The sequence below is a fragment of the Sebastes umbrosus genome, chromosome 6, assembly GCF_015220745.1.
Source record: "Sebastes umbrosus isolate fSebUmb1 chromosome 6, fSebUmb1.pri, whole genome shotgun sequence".
Lineage (NCBI taxonomy): Eukaryota > Metazoa > Chordata > Actinopteri > Perciformes > Sebastidae > Sebastes > Sebastes umbrosus.
In genome coordinates, this window is record NC_051274.1 from 32,292,423 (window position 1) to 32,304,512 (window position 12,090).

A 12,090-nucleotide genomic window follows, 5' to 3' on the forward strand; every position below is an offset into this window, starting at 1 on the left:
ATCTCCTGAAGGAACGCCAAGTACCGGTCACATGACCGGAGCACAGCCAAGAGATTTTTTAAAGCCTGAAAACAGAGCCATGAGGAGGAGCAGAAGTCTAGTTTTCTCTCAGAACACTTGAATTACAATATGCTGAAAGGTTATTATGGGATTTTTGCCCAATGATGCCAAAAATATATATACTGCCTACTGCCACTTTAAGTGCCAATCTTAACTTAAGTTATATTGAAGAAATTTTAATTAAAAGTTTAGGGCTGCAACTAATGATTATTTTCATTTTCGGTTAATCTGACGATTATTTTCTAGACTAATCAATTTAGCGTTTGGTAAAAAATGGCAGAAAATAGTTAAAAAATGTCTTAAAATGGTTTGTTTTGTAGGTTCAAAACCCAAAGATAATCAGTTTAATATGATATAAAACAGAGACCAGCAGGAAATCTCCATATTTGAGAGGCTGAAAACAGCATTTTCTGCCATTTTTAATGATGAATCCATTATCAAAATAATTGTTTTAACGACTAATTGTTACATCTCTATAAAAGTTTGACAGTAATCGGTGTTGAGTACTGTTGTGAGGTTTACACTGCCTGGTTTAAATGTATTTTCAGCTTTATTGCCCAGTTTAAAGACATTTGTTGGAAATGTAATCAAATGTAATTAGTTAAAAGTTAAAGTTAAAAGGGTAACTAGTAATCTGTAACCAATTACATTTCAAAAGTAACCTTCCCAACACTGATGACAGGTTCCTGCCTTCAAATTAAACTCGACAAAGAAGAAGCTACCCATTAATGGCAGCAAGGATAAGATATACTGTATATATAAGATATAAGACTGCTCAACTTTGTTAATATGAAACAGAGTCAGTCAGTCCATTTTTAAGTTGAAAACTGAATTAAAAGACAGATAACAGATTATATATTTCTCTTATACCTGTTAGTTAACGTTGGTTTAGTGGAGAAGACTCAGAGGCTGATATAAAAGGAGCTTGACATAAAACAGTGTGACATGAACAAGTTAGTGATTAAAGACAATATTTAATTTAAGATCATTTGAATGAGCGTGTCGCAGTGTGACACCTCTGCAGAGAACAATCTGCCTCTTCTCTCGCTCTCAGAGTGAGAAATGCTCGTCTTCCTGGTGGCGTTGACAAGTTCAACTCATTTCAGCATCTCATTTACCGCCTCAGGACAAACGTAATTCATGTATTTAAATGACATCTTCCGAACAACAATGAAAAGCTCGCTGTCACATAGAGCCACATCGGTGACTTGCGGTGGTAGTATAGTAGGAGATCCGCCTCCTCGGAGAGATGAAGGGGAAATGAGTCAAACTGCATGAGGTAAAATTCAGTTAGTTTTTCCTTTTTGGTCCTCGGAGCTTTGATGTGCCATTATTAGCTGTGTGTATGTGTGGCTTTTACTAAATGTTCATTCAGTAGGTTAATCCAAATATTCTTTTTTTTCCTATTGCCGTTCCAAAGCTCAGCGGGGCATTCAGTAATTTCTGCTGTAATTATCACTCTCCCATTGGCTCCAACAGAAGTAGATTCTCTTAAATCCCTCTCAACATTATGAGTGGATTATGAGCCACAGCCGTAGAGCGTATAACAAGTTCTGACTGTTTAAACCTCTGAGCTGGCTCTTTTATTGAGTAGAAAATGATAGAAAGTTATAGAAACGAACGATCATATATGGACAAAGATTCCTGGTACAAATCTGTTTCTTACTAACTTTGTGTTAATTTGCCATACCACAAACAGCGGGTGGACAGGAAATGTTCACACCTCATGAAAAATTGCTGCAACTGTGAATAATTTCTGCTACAGAGGAAGGTAATTTAAGGTGGAATGCCTTAATCATCACTTTTTTTGTGTGAATTTCAAAGCAGCAGGAGGTAAAGAGGCTTCTGTTACCAAAAAAACTGCAACAAATAGGCTTTCAAACACAATGTACCTTCTGTAACTAGCAACTAAAGCTGTCACCTACTGTATAGTGGAGAAGAAGTACAAAGTGCAAGTACCTCAAAATTGTACTCAACTAAAATACTTGAGTAAATGTATTACTTTCCATATTGCAACAACAATACAGTGCACAGTGTAAAGGGTCGACATTACTGTATATATAGCAAAGTGGGGTCCGGGGACCCCCAGGGGTCCTTGAGGGGGTTCCAGGGAGTCCCTTGCAAAAATGGGAATAATTAATTTTCACTATAATTCCATCCATAAGAAACATGTATGACTATTTTGGTCATATGGGTTTCATTCACTTTCTGTAATAATACATCTCGCGTGTGGCTACGCTGTTCAGACCGCTCCTCTGCCTGGATGCCTTCACTCACACACCGCGCACGTTCTCGCTCCACCTCATGTTCATGCGCGCTCACTACACACTGCAGAAGACTTCATAGCTCTGAGAATATCTAGTGAATGTTCAGTGGACGTTTGTGCAGAAATAACTGCTGCAGCTCCTCCAGACCAACAGAGGTTTCCCGTGTCTTGTGAAGTGACGGGGCTCCGCAGAGAGAAACGTTATCGTCTCCGACCGGGTGCCAGTGTCTCCCTGCGGCACCCGGTCGGAGACGACAACGTTACTCGCTGCACAGTCCCGCTGCTTCAGCCCTAGAGGCTGAAGCAGGAAAAGCCAACACTAGGATCAGCATTGATTCATGGAGAGACCTTTGTCTGGTCAGCTAACATTGCTGCCAAGCAGCTGTGTCTCTCACTGTTTTGAGTGATGCTCGTTCATGTCTATTTAGAGCGAGCAAGCCCAACTGACTTTTGTTGACTTAACGGCCACAGCTGTCGCTGTTAACAAGCATTTCTGAAAGTTACAAATAGTCCCTTTAAACCTGCTTATATGTATAATAGAAAAAAATGAAAATGTAACTTTTTACAATATGGGACCTTTAATTTTTTTTATGTTTTCATGTTTTTATTTCCTTAGAAAGCAACAAACAGCAACATCTTCAGATAAACTAGATCATTTCTAGGCTCGTGAGTCTTGGTGTCATATTGAAGATGGGACATAGTGAAGAACGTGCTGTGAACCTGCAGCATGAACCAAAAACACACAACCCCTCTAGTGTTCCTGTGTAGGCTGACTAGTGGAAACCATCTCTGCTGCTCCATGTGCCTCTCTGTGTGCGCGCAGTCTTCATCCGGTGGAGCAGCCAGACGCTCAGACCGGACCGAGCACCGCACCGGGAACACTTTCTGCTCCTAAAATGAATCCACACAGCAGCATTTGAACACCTCCACACCGCAGACAGACCTCCTCTTCCTCCTCCTCCTCCTCCTCGCTGGAAGCTGCGGGTTTAGTTGGTGTCAGGCTGCCGGAGGAGCGAGCAGGACTACCGGGGTGTCCTACATGAACGTGCCGGAGACTGGAGCGTGCAGAGCGGCGGACCGAGCTGCTCACTACCGGGACTCTGAGAACACCGAGGCAGGCGCGTAAAGGAGGAGAAGAGGTGCACTCTTTGGTGCAGGTTTCAGGGTCGCTTTGCTCTCTCTGTAGAGGAGAGTTTGGGAGCTGCTGGAGCTGCAGGAGTGAGGAGATGTAACATGGATATCCAAGCAGGGATCAACATCAGCAAACAGCACCGAGGACACAGCATACTCAGGTAAATAACTATTTCTCTATTTTTTAATTTACTTTTACATTCATATGATAAAAGCACAAAATGTCATATTAAATCAATCTATTTCACAACATCTCTTACTAAAAAGCAGGAAAAGGGTATTCAATATAGGCTCTATATACCTCCACAAATATACTATGAACTGTGCTTATCTTTGACCTGTTAACATCTATTATTGCTTGGTACTTTTTCCTCATTCGCCCACCATATAGAGAGCATCATCTACCCATGAGGTTAGAAAAGATATGCAAAAAAAAACAACATTTAAATACACTTCCCCTTCCTCCTGGAATAATGCACAGAAACTACAGAAACTTCTACTTCTGGCATCAAAGATAATTAACCTACAGTAAGACCTAATCTTTTAGACATTCACAGAGAAATACCAGCATACCTGTGTACATTCATGCGCTCTCAGCATCATCTACCCATGAGGTTAGATAGGCAAAAAAAAACTGTAAATACACTACCACTTCCTCCTGAAATAATGCACAGAAACTACAGAAATTTCTACTTCTGGCATCAAAGATAATTAACCTTCAGTAAAATACAGTAAAACCTAATATTTTAGACATTCAGAGAGAAATATCAGCATACAGGTTGTCATGTTCTGGAGACTATTTCTCTATTTTCTAATTGACATTTACATGCATGCACTCTCACCACCATTTACCCCTGAGGTTTAGAAAAGATAGGCAACAAAAAACATTTAAATACACTTCCCCTTCCTCCTGGAATAATGCACAGAAACTACAAAAACTTCCACTTCTGGCATCAAAGATAATTAACCTACAGTAGAACCTAATCTTTTAGACATTCAGAGAGAAATACCAGCATACAGGTTGTCATGTTCTGGAGAGTCTCACAGTTAATTAGAGGCCCATTCCAACACGCTTTTGTCCATCAGTCCATCTTGTTGCTAAATAATAATTAATGTGCTGCTAAAGACGTGAATCCAGAGGACAGATGGTAATTTTGTAATGGGTCATGTATGAATAATTGTCTGATGGGTCTTACTTGTCTGTCTGTCTATAGTAACAGTATGTCTATTGGATGTGTACTTTTTCTCAAACTGAGCTGCCTATGGATGCAAAATGAATTTCAGTGCAAACTGACAATAAAGTTGTATCGTATCGTATCGTTCGTATGTCCTGGATATAATTGCTCATGACAAGGCATATACTATTTGCATCCATGGCTTTACAACCATCTGTCAAACAGGTTAGCTACCAGTTCCCAATTGAGTTGCACAATTTTCCACACACAACCCATTAGAGATAATAACATTTTCTGTGTCCTCTTAATTGCCATGACCATCGTTTAATGCCGTGCATCTTCTCTTTTAAGAGGACACAAATCCGCCTATTAATTCTTCTTATCATGTAAAACCTCTGGCAGAACTCATTTGTCGTCAGCGATCAACAGGGGGGATTGGACTCCATCCAGTCTCATCATCCCTCCCTTTCCTTTGATTGGATCCACTCGGAGCCTGATTGCTGCTCGGATTGTCTAAAGTCCTATAGAGTGTGGGACTCCATCCTCGTGTAAATCAAGTGTCCATATGTTTGAGCTGCCGTGCACGTTGTGATTCTGCTGTTAAAGAGGCGAGCCTTAAAGATTTCAGTCCTGGTTGATTCTATGGCATTGTGCTTCGAGCTTGGCAGTCTTTTTGTTGATACATGAGCTTCAAGTTTTCAGAATTGAGTGCATAGTTCAATTTTTTTTCTGTATACTGTACAATGGAGAAAAAACACATTTATTTCCTAGAATGTCGCCACAGACATCCAGTTTATAATACTGCAAATGTATAATTATTGCAATACTTTCTTTAGTGGGCTCAATGACGGCGATAGATAATGACTTAACAGACATTTATTTAAAGGAAAATCTTCAAGATTGCCACTTAAAGTAAATTAGTGGTGACTCAGGATGGGGTTCTTTTCACAATTAACTCTCCTCTGTCACCAGATGTTTACATCATTCTCCCCTTTAGTTTGCAGCGTAGTAAGCACTTTCTTTTGTTTCCTGTTGACATAATGCCAGCTGCCCTGGGCATAACTGTCTCCACCAAAAAAGCTGTGGTTTAATTCCCTACACAAAGACTACTTTGGAGCGCAGTTACTCTTCTTACCTTTTAGTATCCGAGTGGTTGGAATAGTAGAACTACTACAGGTCTCCTTGGGGAAGTGTGCTTATGGCTGGACACGTTTCTGGTGATGTCACCAGCTCAGAAAGAGGAGGAGGAGGAAGAGGAGGGTGGAACACGGAGCTCATAGTACCCCACTGAGCGGAGCCCGGTCTGCATAAGAAGTAGAAAAAAACAGCACATCGACTGATGGAGGTTGATGCAGGCAAAGTTATGTGCATTCTGATAAGTAGAAGTAGGGTTTGTTGTTCTTTTCCAGCATTTTAACACAACAGGCGAGGTAGGATGATCCACATGGTTTCTTCAGAAATCTGTTTGTTTTGTGTCTCTCTGCTGTTCATTCAGAACTAAGGGAATACAGCAGACCACAACATTTTACCTGCAAAGCCAAGCCAATCTTTATCTTTTATTTAAAAACTAAAGGAATACAGCAGACCACCAACATTTTACCTGCAGAGCCAAACCAATCTTTATCTTTTATTTAAAAACTAAAGGAATACAGCAGACCACCAACATTTTACCTGCAGAGCCAAGCCAATCTTTATCTTTTATCAAAACTAAGTACAGTTCTGGTTTGAAAGAACCTAAAGAAATTCATTCAACACAATGTGCCATTGAGACTCCTTTCAGTTATTCTTTACAAGTGCAACAGCAACACCTTAACCCTTTGAACTCTGCAATGGAAATGGTCCGCCAGTACATATGTAGGTATTTTTGCTTATTTTGATGTCATTTCAAATGCTTCATATCCTTAAAATATTCCTAAAAGGCTATGTAAGTCAATAGATCATAATAATTGATAATAATAAGTGTTGTCTTATAGAGTACGATCTAGACCTACTCTATATGAAAAGCATCTTGAGATAACTTCTCTTATGATTTGATGCTATATAAAAATAAATTTAATTGAATAAAAGTGTTGAAATTGTCTCAAAAAGGAAAAAATACAAAAATCTGACATGTTTTCTCATACATTTTAACTAAATAAACACACAAAACATATTGATCCGAAATATTTCTAAATGTAGAAACATGAACAAAATATTTCTTAACGCTCCATAATTTATTTGAACTATGCACATTTTTTAGTTTTTGAGATATGCTCATTTTTATGAGCAGATCGAGTGCAAAGGCGTTTTGATAGTTTTGTTACATTCCACATATAACATTTCGTCATCATCACAAGCGTGTAACAACATGATGACATCAAAAAGACAGAAACCGAAGCGTTCTGCTGCAAAAAAGAGTGAATGCTCTGGCTATAAACAACACTCTCCCGCGGCCATTACAAGGCAATACTCCGGCACCACGCGTTGTCACCATGTTTTGTACCGCACGTAACGTAATGACGTCATCATGAGCGTACAACATGATGAAAGACAGAAGCCTTAGCTTTCTGCTGCAGAAAGAATGAATGCTCTAGCTATTATGGTTTTTATTGTAGATCGATTTAAGCAGGATCCGCAAACAACGAGGTCCCGAGTCCGCCTGCGGAAGGTCGGTTTTAAAAGGTTCAAATGTTTAAAATCAACAACCCCAATTTGTACTAATCAGAATGCAGATCCTTTTCCTTGCATCCAAATATCACAGTCTGTGTTGTTGTTGTTTTTTTTCCCATTTCTCATGCACACCAGCTCAGTGGGGTACTATAAAGTTCACGCTCCAGCCTCCTCCTTCCTCTTCTTCTTGAGTCAGTCACATCTTCAGACGTGTCCATCCATAAACATCATTTTCTGCTGGAAGAGAAATATCATGTAAATCAGAGAAAAAAAAAAGATTCCCTCTCCTCACAAAATGTTGAAATCTCTCAATTTTTTGGAATGTGGTGTTGATGGTTTCCAGGGACGGCTCAGAAAACATGAAAGTAAGGTAATAAATATAGCAAGAAAAACATTTTAACTTAGCCATTTGTGAAGTTTCCACTTTTGAAAATTGAAAGTTTGATTGATATGCGCATCTGGTATTATTTCCTGTTTTCACAAAAAAAGGGAAATGCATTAAGTTGTGTTACTGCCAACATTATACTATATATAGTTTTGAATTGGGCCACAGTTTCTATGTTTTTCCATACAGTACCATCTGCCAGACTTCTTGTGTAGACTCCTTAAGCCTCGCAGACCCTTTAAGTTCTTTGTCTGTAAGAGGATCTTTCATCCCTCTCAGTAATAACAGCTTACCCTTTTCTTGGTAATGGGCTTAAAATTGCTTCCCATGATAGCTGTAAGTGTTTCACCAAAGACCTAAATCTGTGTATTTAAGGAACCATTAATTGGCAGCCTCTTAAATCCTAATGGGATTCTTAATTAGTACCTTAGTAAAGGCAGGTGCGCTGGAAATCGTCGACCACTTTCAGTTTCAGTTGACATCAGTGAGACAAACACACAATATGTTTGCTGCAGGTGCCTAATTGGAGTGATTAAAATCTAGGACACTCCAGTCACATTTAGTTTATCTCCAATAAAATCAAAAGTCTCAGTGATTTATTAGTTCACTTGGATCTATTAGGTATTTACAATGAGTGCATTGCTTGAGGTTTATGCTTCTATAAAGGGTTCTCAGAGATGTTCTAACTGAATTTTGATGCATAGCTCTGTAGCGTTGTGTAAATTATTACATATACTATGCTCATTATATTAAAACTTGGAGCATGCGTGCAAGCAGGAAGATCCTTTCAACCTACTCTCGTGGCGCGGGTGTCACAGGGGAGATCGGGATGAGCGCGTTTCGTCGGAGCGCCCCCGGTGTGGTCTGGAGAAATGAAGAAGCTGGCGTGTGTTATGTCATGCCTGCGGCTTGTGTGCTTAGATCAAAACACCATTAGTCTCTTTGTCTTGTGCCACTATTTGAGGTAGAATCTTGGCTGGGGACTGCGTTGGCACTTCCTTGACTCCCGTGGCGTGCCATTTGTGAGGAATATAAAAAAATAATTTAAAAAAATTGTGGGTTGGCACGCAGAAAAGCTTCAAGAAAGCTTTGAGCTCATCGGTTATATGTGCATAGATCCTTGAAGAGCACGATTGGCAGAGGAAAGTTTAGGTTGTTTTATGAATGTGCAACTTTAAAAGTACCATTGAGTCCAATGTTTACAGTCAGTAGAAGAAGAAGCGAGCACCTTCAAAACACCTTCGGAAATACTTTCTTGTTTTTTCTTGTTAAAGTTGTGCAGGAGGCTACAAACATGTTTCTGGGTTCAAAAATATTTTCTAACCTTCAAAAGAAAAGCAGTATAGCTTTGGTCACTGTGAATAACTCAAATATGCTGCTTTTTACAAATATATGTATATATTTATTATTGGAAATCAATTAACAACACTAAGCAATGACAGATATTGTCCAGAAACCCTCACAGGTACTGCGTTTAGCATAAAACAATATGCTCAAACCATAACATGTCAAACTGCAGCCCAACAGGCAACAACAGCTGTCAGTGTGTCAGTGTGCTGACTTGACTATGACTTGCCCCAAACTGCATGTGATTATCATAAAGTGGGCATGTCTGTAAAGGGGAGACTCGTGGGTACCCATAGAACACATTTACATTCACACATCTGGAGGTCAGAGGTCAAGGGACCCCTTTGAAAATGGCCATGACAGTTTTTCCTCGCCAAAATTTAGCGTTATTTGGAGCATATTTTGCCTGCTTCACGACAAGCTAATATAAAATGGTTGGTACCGATGGATTCCTTAGGTTTTCCAGTTTCATGTGATAACATACAATATCTTCACTCTAGCTTTAAAACTGAGCTACAACCTAAAAATCACAAGTTGCATTAATGCGTTAAAGAAATTAGTGGCGTTAAAACAAATACGTCTTCTTTAGTGTATAACCACCTGAAATTAAGTTGTTGTGATTTCGTTAGCTTAGAATGAGCCCCTCATATCTACATAGGTAATGAACTATTTAGTTTTTTTTATTGCCTCATTATATATTGAAAATCTTAGCTCATGGTCATCTCACTTACTAGCTTCAGCTTCCAACTGTCTACTTCTTATCTCTTCACGGAGCCGGCCGCCATGCTTCTACAGTAGCCCAGAATGGACAAACCTAACTTTTCCTGTTTGGCCCAGAAGTCGCTCCCGAGTTAAACCCTCGGCGTCACTCCACTCAGTCGCCAGGAAACAAGACACGGGAAACCTCTGTTGGTCTTGAGGAGCTGCAGCATTTATTTCTGCACTTCCACTATTCATTCACTTGATATTCTCAAAGCTAAACTAACTCAGTCTTCTGCTCCACTAGCTCACACACATTCGCCGCCGCTCTCTCTCTATTGCTTCACCCACGTACACACACACAATCTACGCACTGGCTCTGTTCCAAATGACCTACGCTGCTCTTACAACCGCTCTAGATGGGGTCATTCGCGTTGGTCACCGTAGTTCTTCCTACACGCTTGGCACACGGGAGACGTTTCAATCTGTAACATCACCGCTAGACATCACTCAATCCACACACTGTTCCTTTAATAGCTGCCTTATGGCTGCATATATTTGGTTCAATAATTGAATATTTAGTATAAAAAACCTCTGATTAGTAGTTGATATCATTATCACCGCCGCTCCTCCACAGAGCTGCTTGGTAAATCTTTGATTCACGTGTGTGCGGTGAATCAAAGCGTGCAGGATTAGTAAGAAATTTCACGTTCCCTGCTACTGCTACTGTACGAGTCTCTCAACTCGAGCACCGGCAGAAAATGAATTTTAAATGACTGGAGGCACTCAGAGCCGCGAGATGAGCCTCAAATGCAGGAAAACACTGATCGAGCTGGTGTCTGCAGATCAAGTGAAGTCACAGCTCAGGTGATTAAAGATGCAGCATTGTATGCCATTTTTTTTCCTGGTCTTGTCTCGTTCTTGCGGAGTGTGAGAGTCTGGTCTCATTCATGATTCAGAGCTCAGGGTGTGTGTGTGTGTGTGTGTGTGTGTGTGGGGGGTGCTCATGCATTTTAGCACGAGTTTTATCTTCATCTGGACTCTTCAACCAAAGGGACCTGGAGTACCCCTCTATTAATACACTTTGGAGCCCTGAAAAATTTATGGCAGCGGAGAGATGGGGTGAAGTGGAGAGGGTTGAATCAACTGTCAGCTTCTATGGCTGACTGAGCTACAATCTGTGGTTTATCAACTCCAGCTGGTGCTGTCAGAGAGAAGAAGAGGAAAAGAGGTGTCACTTTGACAACACTGAAATTTTTTGGAGGAGCGCTTTTGTCTCCACAAATCTGAGGCTTCCCTCAAAGCAGCTGCATTTCCTCAAAAGTCAAATAAACTCAAGTGTTCAGTTTTATTCCCCAGCTTTCTGCCGTTCCAATGCACGGCATTGATTTCATGTGATTAGATGGTACACTGAGGAATCAATGAACCCCGGATTGCCCTCTCTGACATGCAAGGAGCTGATTAACCGCTAAATTGTTGAGTATAAAGTATCAGAAAATCGTGCAAAATACATCACAATGTCCCAAAGCATCTGAAGTGAGTAGTGCTGCAGAGATTAGTCGACTAATTAATTAGTCGATCGACTCTTTTGATAATTGATTCATCGTTAAAGTAATTTTTCATATGAAAGTGGCAGAAAATGCTGTTTTCAGCCTCACAAATATGGAGATCTCCTGCTTTTCTCTGTTTTATATCACATTAAACTGAATATCATTGGGTTTAGTACTGACAAAACAAGACATTTATAGACCTTGGACTAGGGCTGATCGATTATGGTAAAAATCATAATCATGATTATATTGAGATCCCGATTGTTTAAGACGATTACATCATTGACTTTGGAAATGCATCAATGGAGGAAATACGCCTGGCGAGGGACATATAGTGCCGGAGAAAGTTCCCACGAGGGGATCGGCCAAAACCAAGCGGCCGTCCGGCGAAAGTGCACCGCTGTAAAGGAAAGGGGCGTGCTGGATTTATAACACAAGACAACACAAGAGTGTCATTGCAAAATGGAATACGGTACAATAATCTTTTTATGTCTTATTATCTTGTTTTCATAAAGCTTGGAAGCCAAAATCGTTATTGAAATTGAAATTTGATTAATTGCGCAGCCCAACCTCGGACTTTGAAAAACTGGGATGGACTTTTTTCACTATTTTCTGACATTTTATACCAAACGATTAATCGAAAATGAAAGTAATCGTTAGTAGCATCCCTAAATGTGAGGTCTATTTATTGCTTGTTTTGTCTGACCAACAGTCCACATCCTAAAGATATTCAATTAACGATGGAATTAAACCAAGGAAAGCAACAAATCCTCACATGTGACGAGCCGGAATGAGTGAATGCTTGGCATAAATAATTGAAATGAGTCA

The 12,090-nt window shown here is 40.0% G+C and overlaps 1 protein-coding gene across 2 annotated transcripts in view; it reads left to right on the plus strand.

Moving 5' to 3' along the window:
- Window positions 1-2,933: 2,933 nt before the first annotated feature.
- Window positions 2,934-12,090, plus strand: part of cntn3a.1 (contactin 3a, tandem duplicate 1) — a 118,263-nt gene continuing 109,106 nt past the window's right edge. The window contains exon 1 of one of the 2 annotated variants that reach the window (XM_037772880.1): window positions 2,934-3,618. The gene's annotated coding sequence lies outside the window, so the exon portion shown is untranslated. The remainder of the gene's footprint in view (window positions 3,619-12,090) is intronic. The other variant, XM_037772879.1, reaches the window with a different exon arrangement.